Raw genomic sequence first — 15415 nt, forward strand, 5'->3', positions numbered from 1 at the left:
CCGATGTGAGTTTGTGTGACCTTGAGAAATTAGATCCTACTTACATCTTTTTCTATTGAAGCAAAATATTGAATTTAACGTTTATTAACTGTTCACCCTGTATATAAGTTCGTAAAAATGGGTTCAGCCATTTTTTGCGCATATCGCCCTGTAATTCCGGAACAGGAAGTCAGATCCATGCGATATTTTGAATAATGCTATGGGACAATAGTACGACCAAACACACAGACATTGTGCGATTTCGATGAACTGATTCGAATGATTTATGGTACTCGGCCCTCCGAGCTTCGATTGGAAAGTTAGTTGTTCCAGAAGAACCAGATGTAGTGTTAGAACAACTTCAAAATGGAATTAATATCAATTTCTCGGAAAAGATTTATTTTCTCAAACTCAGTTCACAATAAACGGTCTCATAACCACACTTAATTTCGTTAAAATTGATCGACTTCCGCTTCTGTAATTGCAGATTGATGATATTTTCACAAGCTTGAAATGACATTAGAAGCCGTATGTGTCCATAAACAGTAATTGAATTTTTTTCTGAGTTACTTTTCCGGTTCTGCAACAACAGATATTCGAGATTTAAAAATTTTAGGCAATTTTATTTGTAAAGACACATCAAAAACAAGAACTCGGCATAACTGGTTCCAAACCAACACTGTTTAAATTTATTTGGATCCTACTTCAAAACTTCCAAACAACAACGCAAAATTGTTCAAAATTTCAAAAATGTATATCAAACCTATTCAAATTTGTAGACTTTTGAGTAGTTAGCCAAATAAATTCATTTTAATAATGTCGGTTATGTCTTCACAATGACGTTTATAAGAAAAAGCATTATTACACTCCTAGGTGGATTGAAACAGGTTTAGGTTTATGCAAAATTTGAGCCTAATAAAAAAATAGAAGAAAAAATTTTTTATCCTATGGAATCTCTCAAATAGAAGAAGCAGAACTTTCGCAGATACTTATGCAGAAATCAAACAATCAATCTTTGCCCTATTTAAGCTGAGTATTTCGCCTTTTGCGATTCTATATCCGTTCTATGGTGGCACGTAAGACTGATTTCTATTTTAAATTCTTTATCTATATATAAAGTAACTAAACTACATTGCTTTCATACTTATTTGTTGGCCCAGCTTTCGACGATACTCCATGTTGAGCTTTACGAAACGAAACCCACTGTTCATAGTGTACAGTGATTGGAATAGTTAAAACATTCACTAAGTACGGATTAAAACATGAACGAAACGTGAAAGAAATCGCCTAGCCCGTTGTGCCTTAGTAGACAGACCGGATTCCATTATTTTCTGAATGATTTTTCCACTTCCTCCTCCATGTATCTCGCACCGTCTACCGATTACTTTTTCTGATGATGGTTAGTATTCACTAGTGTGTGGGTTTTCTGTTTTATCTTTTTCTCGGACCAGCCGCTTACAAAGATGAGAAATGAAATAGACTCCAAGGCAGTTGCCGAACGACCTCCGAGCGTGTAATATCCCGGACTCGGACGAATATATGGTGGCAGCAGGAAGTGCCGTAGGTGGCAGGAAGTTGTGAGGGCTTGGTCAGAAGGTTCGCAACCGTGTCGAGTTCCGAAAGTTTAGGAAAGGAGAAGAAGTGAAAAAGAGAAAAATGTTACGAAGTCAAACGAAAGACAGAGAGCAGTGGTGTTTTGCGCTAATGACGCCAGCGCCCGCCGTGCTTCAACCTGCAATCGTTAGTTGCTTCGCCTACTAGTTGGGCCTCACATCTCACGCGCTGCTCAATAAGCGCGACGGGCAAATGAAAACCTGAACCGCGACTTTGCTAGTCTATCATCGAACTCTGGGTACGATCTGACTGTCACTCGATATGTGTGTATCTGTGTGTATGTGCGATGTGTTAGTCAGAGGACTATAGACAAGTGTGAGTGCCACTACCGTTCTGGAATTTTTCTTCATCTCCATACGATTCATCCAGATCATCAACACGAGCGCTCGGAGGTCGCTGTTTTTCCTGTACGAGATGCGAAAGCTAGCGGATGTGCACTGACGGAACTCTCTCCCTCCCAGTGCTACACTCTGGAACAATCATGATCTACACATCATTCAGTTTTGGACCCCCATCAGTTCCTACTGTTACCAGTGTCAGTGTTTAGTGTGCGTTTTTTGAACACCGTTGTATTACGGAATTACAAATTGGATTACGGTGATTGAATTGCGTCCAATTTATTCACTTTCTATTTTCGGCTGATTGTATCAGTTCTGTTTTTGCTATCCGAAATAGTTTTTCATTCGAAATCAAGTATCCATAGCGAACCAAAGAAAGTAGATATAATAGACTATGTGTCAACCAATTACGGGTTCCGTTTAATTGAAGTTAATTGAAAGTTTGACTTTTGTGCTCAGTGTACCGATAAAGCCAATAGTGTCTTAAGTGCTGTGAACAGAGTTCGAAACCGTTTCATTCGAATGCGCACAAAGTTGATTGGTTAAATTTGGCTACGGGTTAGAATAGAAGTGAAAAATATACCCGGGACTGGAAGACGAAATACACGGACACTTGTTGAACAGTGTGATGTATGTACATATGTATCTTCGAGCGAGCTAAAAAAGATTACGCCTTAGAGACAGACACATTTTTACAAAAGTTGCGATTTGGCAGAATGAATAACTACATCATCATCATCAGTAGGAAGAAAAAAAAACAACAGTGACTACAGAAATTCTTTGCGATCTGGGACACTCATCACCACCAAGAGAGTCGAAGCGAAAAAGAGTATAAGCACGTGTTTCCCGTTTCCTACATGGCACACTGCACACATTACTCGGCTGGTCGGATCCGCTGGCATCACTGAACCACCTTTGCCAACGATCATCAGCTGTGCATCAGCTCCGCCAGAAACAATCTTATGTAAGCGTAAAAACCGTTTTAATTATTTTTATACAGATGCCTTCACTGGACCTTTGTTTTAGTGCGCTAACGATGAGTGATTGAGAATATGTATTTATTTAGTCTCAGAAGGATGGTAGAACGAACGGGACGCCAATCAGGCGATAGCTCGTGGCGCTCTAGGCGATTGTGTAATGCGACCAAAGTTTACAACCTTACTTTGAAGAAGGAATTTATTTCGTTCCTTTGTCTCACTTTTCCCCACTCGAGAAACCGAGTGCCTCGAACTGATAACATTGAGTGCTATTTTTATTTGGCCATCAGTCGTCCGCTCACAAGTCACAATAGTACTTCAGCAAACATTCGAGAGATAGTCGACCGTATGTGTGTGCGATAAACTCATGCCGTCCAAGCCGATGGGGGTTGACAGTATCTATGGTTATTGTAAAACCCGAATTCGGGGCTCAGGAAGGGAATAAATTAATAAATTGTTCATTATTATCAGGAAACAGTAGCAAATACGATTACGCATGCAAGTTTGAAATCAATCAATGGAGGAAATCAATTTCGAATAAAAAAAACTTAGTTTCAGCACTTAGGGAATCAATAAATTAAAATTGAGTTTCATAAAAAAGTTTTTCTCGGGACGAAAAATCCTAACTTCAGCATCTTAACTTCAGATCAAATTATATCAACAATGTAAAGCTATCGAGTACATGAAATATATAAAAATTATGTTTGAGTCGAGAGACGTAGATAAAATGAAATGCATGCAATTTTGATTTTTTTGCATTTTTTTTATTCTCACAAACGTGCTCACCGAAGAAAACTACAAACTGTGACCGAAATACCGTAAAATGTAGGCTGATCGGGTCGGTGGTTATCTAATGCAAGATCCGCATACACTCTTAGAAGAAATTAGTACCACACATTACGTGCACCCAAGAATAAAATGTTTTCTTGTGAGATAACAGGATGTTACATTCATTTAAAAGTGAAATTCTATTTTGTATCTCTTCTGATATCAGGTAATGTTAAATTACCTGTGAAGTTCATGACATGACACATTTTTATAAGTTTTAACTTATGTATTTAAGTAAATTACAACGCTACTATTTAATCTTTCGAGATGCCAATGTACATGATTTTTTTCATGAAATTTTATTTAATTTTTTTCCATTATGGATACTTTTGTTAAAGTATATTCAATCTTTTGAACTGTGTAATACTGTACATACTGTTCGGTGATGTTACGTAAGTCAAACCTAATATAAAGCTCAAAGAATTGGTAACAAAAAAAAGCTAAAAAGTCATGAGGTCATGAGAAAGATGTCGTCTATGCAATCACTTTTGAACCGTTATATACCGTTCGACTCATTTCATCGAGTACGAAAAATGTTTGTGTGTGTGTATGTAACAAAAATGTGCACTCGATTTTCTCGGAAATGGCTGGACAGATTTCCACAAACTTGGTCCCATCCGTTCCTATTGGATTTTACTCGGTTTGAACTTCTGGTTCATAAGTAACCGGGCAAAATGTGCAAAAAATAATGAAAAAGTGCACTCGATTTTCTCAAACACCACTCAACCGAAATCCTTCAACTTAGATTCAAATTGATGGCCTTATAGTCTCATAAATTTCTATCGAATTTAATCTGTATCGGACGTCCGGTTCCGGAGTTACAGCATGAAATGTTCAAAATGAACTAAAGTGTGCACGGCTAATAAGTAAAAAAAATATTATTCAGGGTCGTGTTTTCATACATGACACAGAAAAATCGAGCTAAATACCTTCAAATAGCCGTAAAATTTTCAATTAGGCAGGTATGGTTAGTTGATGATCAAATACATTGAAACTCAGATTCAAATGAAGAGTATTATGTATGCATAAGTTGATGTAGAATTTTATTCAGATCTGGCTTACGGTTTCGGAAATACAGGGTAGTGAAACCTGTCATATAATGCAAAAAAAAGTTAAAATCCTTCTAAATTTGGTTCAAAACTGTTATACTTGGTACTGGCCAAATTTAGCGATTTTAGCAGTACCGGTTCCCAGCTTCAGGTTCCGCAAGTACCGTTAACGTTCGAAAACTAAAAAACGGGTCTTTTGGGGCCATTTTGTTCAACCATCTAATAATTTCTTTTCAAATTTTGTTTGACATCTTCAAATATTTCTCAATTGCGGCAAAATTAAGAGTAGTTGGGTGGATTGATGTTCAATCCACGAAGAAATCCAATCCATTGTCTCGATATCATTTTCAAAGCACTTCCCCACTATAGTGACAGCTTTCTATATCAGACCAAAACTTGACATGTTCATTGTGAGCTTTAATGTACGGAAGCAAACGCCTTTTCATGTGCTTTTGTTTGTACATTAGAGAATCAGATTAGTTTTTCACGACAACTCGAATTTTTTTCCGCAATAGCAAATACCATGCCGGAAAAAAAACTTTTTTGCAAATTTAGTGCAAATCAGTATGTATAAATATTAAATGATTCAAGCCTTATATGTTTTTTTTAAATCATGATAATTTTTACGTGTGCAAGAAGCAGTGTTTGCACCAAAGGAAATCCTAAATTACAGTCCATCCATATACTTCATTACTAACTATAATTAATTACACCATTGATCACACACAATTAAAAATCGCGTGATTTTGCGTCTTTCAATATTAACATTGAACAACGGTTTTGCAATTGATTTAAGTTTTCATTTGTTTTGACACTCGTAATTGTTGATCTCAGAAGACGTAAATTAAATGAATTTTTCAATCATAATATCAGCAATTATTTTTTCCCAAATAGGTCAGAAATCAGTTTCGAAACTGGACAAATGTCATTGCCGAACAAAATTTCCTCAACAAACAACCATCGCAATCGATGTGAAACCCTCTGCCTTTTTATCCTCACGTTCAATTCCAATGATGAATACTCCGGCGGCTCTCTTCACCACCGTCTACCTTCATTGTTCTTCAGTCGATCTTTTCGGTTATTATTTTTTAAAAAACCTTTTTAATAATCGAACAAAAAAAACATCACATTTCTTATCTACCTTTACCCTGTCCTTCACCTTCAAAGGAATCCCGTTTGGTGTGCCGAGTTGCTTTGTACCTTCTGTATCCTACCTTCATCATTGATCTTCTTTCGGCTTATCTTCTTACGGTTCTTGATTATTTCGTCTGTTTCTCCCGGAGGCTGCGCTTTTTGCGGTACTTTAAATGTCAAAAAATCTCGGTGGTCGGATCTTGGCTGGATCGACAATCGAGGAGTACACATTCTCTGTAGCACACACGCCCCGGCCCGATCCGCGCAGATGAATGATTGGACGATTCCGAGAAATTTAAAAACACCATTGGCATTTCATGCCTTGTTCGGAGATATTCGCAGGATTGGTTGGTGGTGGGGGATACTCTCGACCGGGTCCACGGGGGGTTGTTTAGACTCGCAGCCTCGTCTCAATCGTTGGAACATTGCTAGGGAAGGAGATGGTCGAAGCTCCCCATGTACTCCTGCTGCCTAGGATGCGTTTCCTTGGCGGTCGAGCTGGAAACCGGCCGGGGTGTTGGTCGGTGTTTGGCTGAATCAAAACTTCAAAACATATGAACAAGACTCGTCGCAGCCAGCAAAGTGAAAGAATGGAATATGACGAGAAAATGAAGATAAGGTTATACGGTTAAGACTTAAGACGGCATGAAGAAGCGCGGTGATCCCCAGAGAGCACTTCGATGGACGCTAACCAGGAGATGGAAGAGAGAAGATGCATGATGTTTGTAAATATTTTTTCTCGTGAGAACTTTTTTTTTCAGAGTGAATATATATTTTTTTGCAAAGGAGTGTTGAGTGTGCTTTTAAACAGAGATGCCGGCAGGTTTCTGCAAGTTTTTTTTTCTATATAAATTCCTTGACGCAAATTTCATTTTGCTTTCTTCTGGGTGGGCGAATCGATGCTGAAGAAAAAGGTTACACGAGAGAACTCCGTTTGTTGATGAATGAGAAGATCAGGAAAAGGAACAATCATTTTTTTTTTGGATATCCAGTTTGTACGAGTTGTGTTCAGTGAGATTTAAATACAGTTATATGTTGAAAATGAGCTGGAGCTCAGTAGTAGGGGTCAGTGATCGCATTTTTGTGTGTGAAGAGTGAGAGCTTCTCCTATTTTGGTGCCTTTAATGTGTTATAATCTTTGTTACATTTTTATAAGCTTTTAAGCAATTAACTGCACGCCGACCGTAGCCCTAGTGAATGACCAACTGAGTTTCAATAGAAAACTCCCTTTTATTTTGTAGGCTGATTTCCAAGGATTTTAAGGAGGTTGGCATGGACAATGATTGTTTCAAAATGGTTTCTATAAATCCTATTCAAAAGTAGAAAACGAAATCCAACAGCTGCCGTCAAAATCAATATGCACAATTTTCGAACTGTTTTTTTTCTGCTGTATCGCTTCTGAGATTCGATCATATTGTATCCAATGTTATCACAATTCGTTGATTGAAAGTCGACTATTGGTACAATAACCCAATATAAAAAAAGTTTAAGAAGACGATTTTCAAAAATATTTGAAATAGTCATATCAACCTTGCACAGTGTAATAGAAATCTATATTTCTGCAGATCACTTGTGATACATTACATAGGTCAACAAAATTAACTGACATCGATTCATTATTTTGTTGTGTTGTGTGTCGAGTGTGTGTTGAAATATGGGGGATCTTACGATTTCACATATAAAGCGGAAAAAGTCGTGAGATTAACTGAACATAAAGACAGCTTCACAGGATCATTTCTGTAGGCAAGTTTTCATCACAACTGTCCATAATTTTCCAACGGACTACAAATAACTGGTTATGCTAAGCGCCCATAATTGAGAACAACGACTAGAAAAGTTTTGAATTCGAAGATCCATCCTTTCATAATTCTGGATATCCACAGATATGGCTCAGAGTTTAGGTATTATGATGAAATAACAAATTGCAGTTTTGACATTACAGATCAGTGGAATTTGACCTTTCTGTTTCAACAGACTTCGAAGCCGATTCTCAGCGTTCAGAATCATTGCAAGGCTAGTATTACGATCCTACTGATACTATGAATCCTTCCAGATCGGTGATCGAACATACGCCAGCTGGCATGTAAGACCAGCGCTCTATGCATTGAACATTGTGACAGTAAAAATTGAAAATGGAATACTTGTATGTAGAGCAAAGTTTGTCCCATTTCAAGTTTGCAACTCTTTCTAGGTCAGTTAGTCAAGTTATTGAATTCAGGAGCTTTCAGAGCTAGGATTTCAAAAAACAAGTCGTTTGTTGTAATGTTCAACATTTTACAGATCATTACTTATAACATTATAATCTAATAACAAAATTTAAATCTGCATTAAACATTGAAAACACGTGCAAAGATTTTTCAGCTAACGCACTCAACTGAAAAGGAATCATAAATTAAAACTTCTTCGCGGCTCCACCAATAACACTTGCACACATACAAAAATATATCATAAACATGGTACCAACTAAAACCCCACAAAGCAAATTTCAGGTACGTTTAACAATATAATAAAGATAATCATCCAATTTGTGAGCGCGGTGTTCCGCTACGTTATAGCCTGCAAAATCTAGCTATCTCTTAGTTTTGAACAGAAAATAAAAACAGACAAAACGATTCCACATTTCTGACACATGAATTTATCACAAAAGTCTTATTTCAAACTTCGAGGCCACCACTCCTAAACTACTCAGCACATGCGAAATTCATTTGGCTTGTCTGAATTTTATGAATGAACTTTCAAAGTTCAACGAACCTCACCATTAATAGTGGCTCGTTTTCTTGGCCCTCTTTCTTTCTTTCGGTGTCTTTCGTGGTTATATGAGCGAATGCCTGAAGTCTACACATGACGATTAGGCCGCTATAGCCTTTTTCAACCACCGCAGGCGAAGATCACACACAGTTCGCCTTCGTCTGAGCATGGTGAAAGAATGCGGCCCGAGAACAGCACAGAAAAGAGAAATTATAAATATATAAGAAAAAAAAAGAAAACCTACAGCATATCTTTTCCATTCCGACCGACCGGTCGGTCCACCACCCAGCGGATACGAACATAGACAGTGCCAACGCACCCATCAGTAAGCGACTGGCTATGTATGTAGGCCAACACGCTCGCATATATGCGAAGCCGGTCGGTACTACTAACTACCGGCGGACCACCGACCACCGAGGAGTCATCAGATCATGTTGCGGCAAAAGCATACTCTACAACAATGATGACGGACATACGATCAGTCTTTCACACTAACACACATGCAGTCAATTATACAGGGTTTCTGTGGATAGGGGGATTTCCCACTGCACACTGGGAAGAGTGTGGATAGCATTTCTAAATTAAATTGCATATTTTTCTGAACAATGTAACGATATGATTTTTATAAGTGACACATCTCATAAAAAACGTAAATTTGACGGGATGAATTAAATTTGTGGCAAACATGTTCACATTTTGAAACATATTCGTAAAATTACATATGTAAGCACTGATAATCAGGTATGAATCATGTGTTAAATGGGAGTGGATCATTTCGTCGAAAGTCGTTTCGCCGAATTTTATTTCGCCGAATGAGTCTTTTTATCAAAAGGGTCAATGCATTACAATGTGATATCTTTCTATGAGCGACTCTCGAATCTACATGTATATTAATCTATGAAATAAACATCAGTTGCCCCGAAAATCTGATTTAAAACCATGATCGATGAAAAATTAAAATGAAATGCGTAGATTTTTCAATGAACAAAATTGTACATTTCAAAAAACGTTTAGTTTTGCTTTCAAAGTATATTGAAAAATGAAGAAATGTAAAGTAACTTTCTGTTCTGTTTAGTTCGTGCTCGCATCTAATCAGACACAGTCGCAAATCGTTTACGGTTGAGACAACAGAAACAAAGACAATACAGTTTAGTGATCAATAGATTGTATGAAATGGGCAAATAAGATTTAACAAAGCCTGAAACTTGGCCTACAAGACCAAATTCAATTTGTATTGATTTCAAGCGCTGCAAAGTTAGACCAGCAGCAAATGAAATTGAAATCTTACTTAAAGAACGAATGAATCTAGACGCTAATAATGTAAGTGAAATTCAATTCAACAAGGCGTCTAACTGTGTGTATATTATGTTCAAACGTGAAAGAGATGCAATTGCATTCGTTTCGTTTAACAACGAGGTGCATAGTGTTGATCATGACAATTTTAAATATAAAATCCCTCTGTCAAGATGGAATACATCCGTGTAAACCGCTGATTACGTATGAAAATCAACTTGTTACATGTCAGTTTTGTGAACAACTTGCACACTACGGCAAACCTTGCACTGAAACTGCGAAAACAAACAAAACAAACAAAACCAAGGACAACCGCTCAACAACGGAAACTAGTGAATGCAGTGCTCCTGTTTCAAAAACACCTTCACCATCTAACCAACTATCAACTGCAACCAATGTACAACAAGGCCCTTCTACAGTAACTAGCAACGAGATCAAGACTGCGAATAACAAGGAAAACGAAAAGAAGACGGAAATCAACAATGCCACCGATGCGTCAATGGACGACTAGATGAGCCACGAACAAAGTGCCCCTCAATCCTCGCAGGAGGGAAATGGAAGCTCTGACAACGAGATCGAATACAAAAAAAAATTTATTTAAAAAATCGGCTAATCGGCCACGTAAAGCTTGTACGCAAATAGGTCTGAATAAAAATGTAAAATGTAAATAAAATAAAAAAAACTTTCTGTTCAATTGCTGCTCCAAATATGTGCATGAAAATTGATGTAAATTTACAAAATATTTTTATCTGTGCCGTTTCTCAAATGAAAAGAACTGTTTTACCAACTGACATTGTATTGAAATAATTGTGGCAGTTTTATTATGCAAAAAATCGATCGTGGGCTTACGATTTTCTGGTGAGTAACGCTAGAATATTCCTTTCAATAAATACCAAAATCGCTTTTATTCAATAGACGCTTTTTTTGCTCAATCTATTCAAATCTAGATAAGTTTTGCCTGGTAAAAACGAACGGTACGAGAAGCCCTCTGCTTGCTTGAATAATTTCTCTTCTCATCCTTGCTCTTCTTTGAGTACTATAATTTTCACATTCTCTCTCCTCTCACCAGGGGCGGCAACTATGGGGGGGCAAAGCACTTTTTGCCACTCCAAAAGATTTATTGAAGTGGCCATGCCCTCCCAATATTTTGGCAACTGGAATAAATATTTGAAAATTTGCTAGAAATATCTTACGATATGACACTTTTTTCTGCTATCTTCGTAATCCGTCTCCGTAATCGTTCATATTTCTTAACTAAGTTACAAAAATTTTTAAACTTGTTTACCACAATATGAAATGTGCTGTACTTTACCACTTTCGAATATTGATTATTACTGCCTACTGGAATAGTAAGGAAAATGTTAGTGATCGTGTCATGTCCATCTCCTCTGTGTGACGAAGAGCAAGCAAAATTTCTCCCCTCGCACTGACAACTTCAACGAGAGCTCTTCTTTTTCAAATATGTACACCACTGTTGTATAAAGTGTGCACGCATCATGAGTGCGTATGTTTATTTCCTTTTACCTCTTCCACTGAATCGCACCAATGTGCTAGAGCATTAGCTAATAAATTCTCTGAGGTGGATGCAGATACTTTCACAGAGGTATCTGCTGTATGGTTTGCGTAGAAGAAGCGTGGACACGCAAAATCAGCAAAATAAAACAATTTATCATAAAATTTTCGGTTTTCCTTGCAAATTTTTCATAGCAAGGCCAGATCTACTCTCTATTAATTGAAGTTCACAGAAGTGTTCGCTCACCATCACGCGCCAGTGGTCACTTGTGTGTATTGAGACGAGAGCGCGTGTGAGCGATTCATGCGAAGAGAATGTGTTTCACTCGCGCCTGCTGCTTTAACCACAAACACACACTCAAATGCTGTCTATTCGACACTGAGAAGAAGTGCGCTTTCCTCTTTGTGCGATGCTTCGTTTTTTGCATCCTCGGTGTGGACAAGAATCTGACGCCAGCGTGTATCACTCTGGTGAAATGCCATCTCTGATCGTGTCACAACATTCGGAAGAGAAACTAAACTTGCTTCCCTGGTTGCTTTTTATTTGCTCTAACCCATCCACTCCCTTTATAAAAATGTTTTATATATTGATATGTAGTAATAATTTTTGTGATAATAAATGAAAATTATTTTTTTATTTATTTTCATTTCGTTTATAATTTATTTTGTTTCAAGGAGAAGCTATTTTTTGAAAGTGAAGTCGCGTAGGCCTTGAGTACAAAATGTGCTCTTTTTTCGGCGTTTTCCATCGGTCAATATGGCGGCGATTTTACGTCGTATGTTGTCTTTGAGTTGAGCCACGGTTCTTGGCTTATCATTGTATACCTTGGATTTCAAATAGTCCCACTAGCTAATCAAAATCATCGACTTTCGATATGACTCGTACGGGGAACAATGGTCGTAACAAATCGATTTTTAGTCGAGCTGTATGGCATGTTGCACCGTCCTGTTGAAACCAGTAGCCCTATGAACCATTTTCACGAACAATGGGCATCACAACATCATTTATCATGGCTCGATAACGATCGCCATTAACAGTTTTCGTTGCTCCATCATCGTCTTGGAAAAATAGGGACCAATTTCCATATGCGCACAAACACCACACCAAACTTTAACTTTTTCGTCGTATAGAGGCTGTTACTCAATTAATTGAGGGTTTTCATTGGCATAAAAGCGACAATTTATAATGATTTTCCGTCAAAAGTTGACCTAGTTTTGAATATAAAGTATACAATTTCAGCGCATTCTTTAGGTGTGTACAGTTCTATGGTAAAATGGTCTTGGAATGACGCTTCTAACGCGGTATGTCATTAGTAGATCTGACAATTCTGTCAAAAGCTATTGGGTTGACCAGTGCTTCCACTCAAAATTGGAAACCCTTTAGATTAATATTCGGAAATTTATATTGTAGATCATGGAAATTATGTCAAGATAATTACAGATCATCACATATTTTCGTCTTCACTCTTTCGATTACCATATAATTCATTAGTAATTAATAGATATTAATTATGTCTTTGTTTATCTTGATCCTTGACTGTACAATTGAAATAAATTCATACATGCAACAAAGTGGCATGTTAATAAATTCCCTTTTAACACAGATTCTGCATCTCTAGACTTATATTGTAATTGTATTGTTAAAATTTCAGGCCTTTCAAGTAGAACATTGAATATGCATTAATGCGTTGTTCACATGACATCATGGCTAAACCAAACCATTTCAGAGTGCACTCGGTGCACCACAAATCAAATGTATTAGCTTGAACTGAACGTGCTTCATTCAACTTCTTTCAGCACTTGTAGACATCGAAACAGTGCAACGATATCGCAATTAACGTGGTTATGTTGATTGAAGGAAAATAGATACACTTTTTACCAGCATTCCAACCGTAATTGACGTTCACCACCGTCAATTGCAATGGGCGACACACGATTAATATAGTTATCATAGAATGAAATTTTGAGGTCACACGTTTTCTGCATGCGGTCAGCATTGAGCTGCTTGTAGTATATGTAGCTTTATGTATCACATTCCTCAGAGAAACTAAACACACCGAAAGATGTGCCCGATGTGTTTTAGTGAGTAACATTTGCGTTAAGAAAAAAAAACAGCTCAGTTCTACATACTGAAGCGGCGCTTCATCTTCGCCTTTTATCTTTATATTCGCCGTTGTCTTCTCGCGAGAATCTTGAGAAAAGATTTACATGAATGGTTTTACTTTCCCATAGAACGCTATTTTGTTCGGATCATAAGCCCTTACACGAGCATTAAAAATATCATTTTAAATGATGACTAACTAATGATGTATTTCAAATTTGTTAGAAATTTCGTCATTAGTGCACCATTACACGTTCATTAAAATGATATAATTTTTTAGTAATGACATTTTTAATGACTCGTGTAAGGGCCGCTATACTACCGGATCCAAAACTAAAAGGTGAAGTAAGTTTTAAAATTCATTCAGCCATTTAGAGCGGCGAAGCAAAAAAGGAAAAAAATATTCTAAAATTGGCTCAAAACTGATTTCGAGTGGAAAAAATTGTGCTAGTTCATGCTTAAATAAACTTTCAGAGTTTTAATCAAAACTAGAATAACATTTCGAACAAAAAATCTTTAATAATATTTATGAAAATATGAGTATTATGAAAAAGGTATCATCACACCACACAGATTTTCAATACATCAATACGTCACAGATTTTCAATACATCAATGAAAGAATGAAAATTGAAGTTCTGTTGATGCTACCTATTGGCATATTGTCGCAAAACTGAAATGTAGAGGCGCTGCTTGCTCAGAGATGATACTCTCAGCAAGAGCTGTCAAATCGGTAGGAAAATTTCTAATTACTCCACCTTTTCAACAATTTCTTATGAAAGCGGGCAAATTCATTTGAAAGATTATAGTAGAAGTTGAAGAAAAAGTTTTTACTCTCTCGCAATGTTGATCTTAGTTCATTGTGCGAAATCTACCGTTTATTCAGAATAGAGCATTAAACTTGGTTTGATATCATATTTCAAATGCCTGGAAAAAACAAATAATATTCCAAAATAAATAGTACTCAATCGCTATACATTCTAGTACTTGAGAAATCAACATTACACTGGTTTCTGTTTAAAAAAAATGTTGATCCGAAAAAACCTAACCTTACTCAATTTCACACATTTCTGAAGATTTTCCATGTTTAATCGTAGTTTACACTAAAAAAAAGTAGTGGTAATAACTTTGAAATCGATTTTCTTCTACTCCGAGTGTACTTTTATTGCTGATATCTACTTGTACTATTGAATAAACGATAAAAATGTTGTAAATCACTACTGCCGATATGAAAATTTCTGAAAGATTTATTGGTTCCATTTTTCATTGGCAGGTGTCGCTACCGGTAAATCAGCTTTGCGACAATGTGCCAATAGACGTTAGTTTGGTTTCGTATTGTTTGAAGTATTATTGAAGAACGAGTGACGTTGGCAATTATACTCTCTCATTTTTCAATGAGAAACGAAAATGCTTTGTCTCTTTTCGTTCGTTCTGGTGTCGGTCATTTACGAATGAGACATTGAATATTGAAAATGAAATTGTTGGAATGGTTTCTTTCATTAAGAATGTGTGACAATTTTAAGCTTTGGTTTGAATGATCATTTTTCATCAAAACCTTGTTTCTCCAATGCCTGTTAATTGTTTTAGCTATTATTGCTTTATTATGGGAAAGGCACTCATTACTCAATACTTAACATAGCATTAAACTTTTTTATGTGTGTCACATAACTGCCCAGTGAATTTCTTACAGCTTCTTCCTATTCAACAAATTGGTCGCTCGTTCCACACAAAACAAATCGTTTGTCATACTGAGGATGCGTTCAAAGTTTCGTCCAATTCGGAACAAATCAATCCGGGTTTTGCCACTGTTAATTTCTGCGTTCTAAACTGGTTAAAATTCAAT

At 36.9% G+C, this 15415-nt stretch overlaps 1 long non-coding RNA gene across 1 annotated transcript in view; it reads left to right on the forward strand.

Moving 5' to 3' along the window:
• The first annotated feature begins 1483 nt into the window (after positions 1–1483).
• LOC131430395 (uncharacterized) overlaps positions 1484–15415 on the forward strand; it is a 29775-nt gene continuing 15843 nt past the window's right edge. Inside the window, exon 1 of the long non-coding RNA XR_009229523.1 lies at positions 1484–2895. This is a non-coding gene — a long non-coding RNA (uncharacterized LOC131430395). The remainder of the gene's footprint in view (positions 2896–15415) is intronic.

The sequence above is a fragment of the Malaya genurostris genome, chromosome 2 (assembly GCF_030247185.1).
Source record: "Malaya genurostris strain Urasoe2022 chromosome 2, Malgen_1.1, whole genome shotgun sequence".
NCBI lineage: Eukaryota > Metazoa > Arthropoda > Insecta > Diptera > Culicidae > Malaya > Malaya genurostris.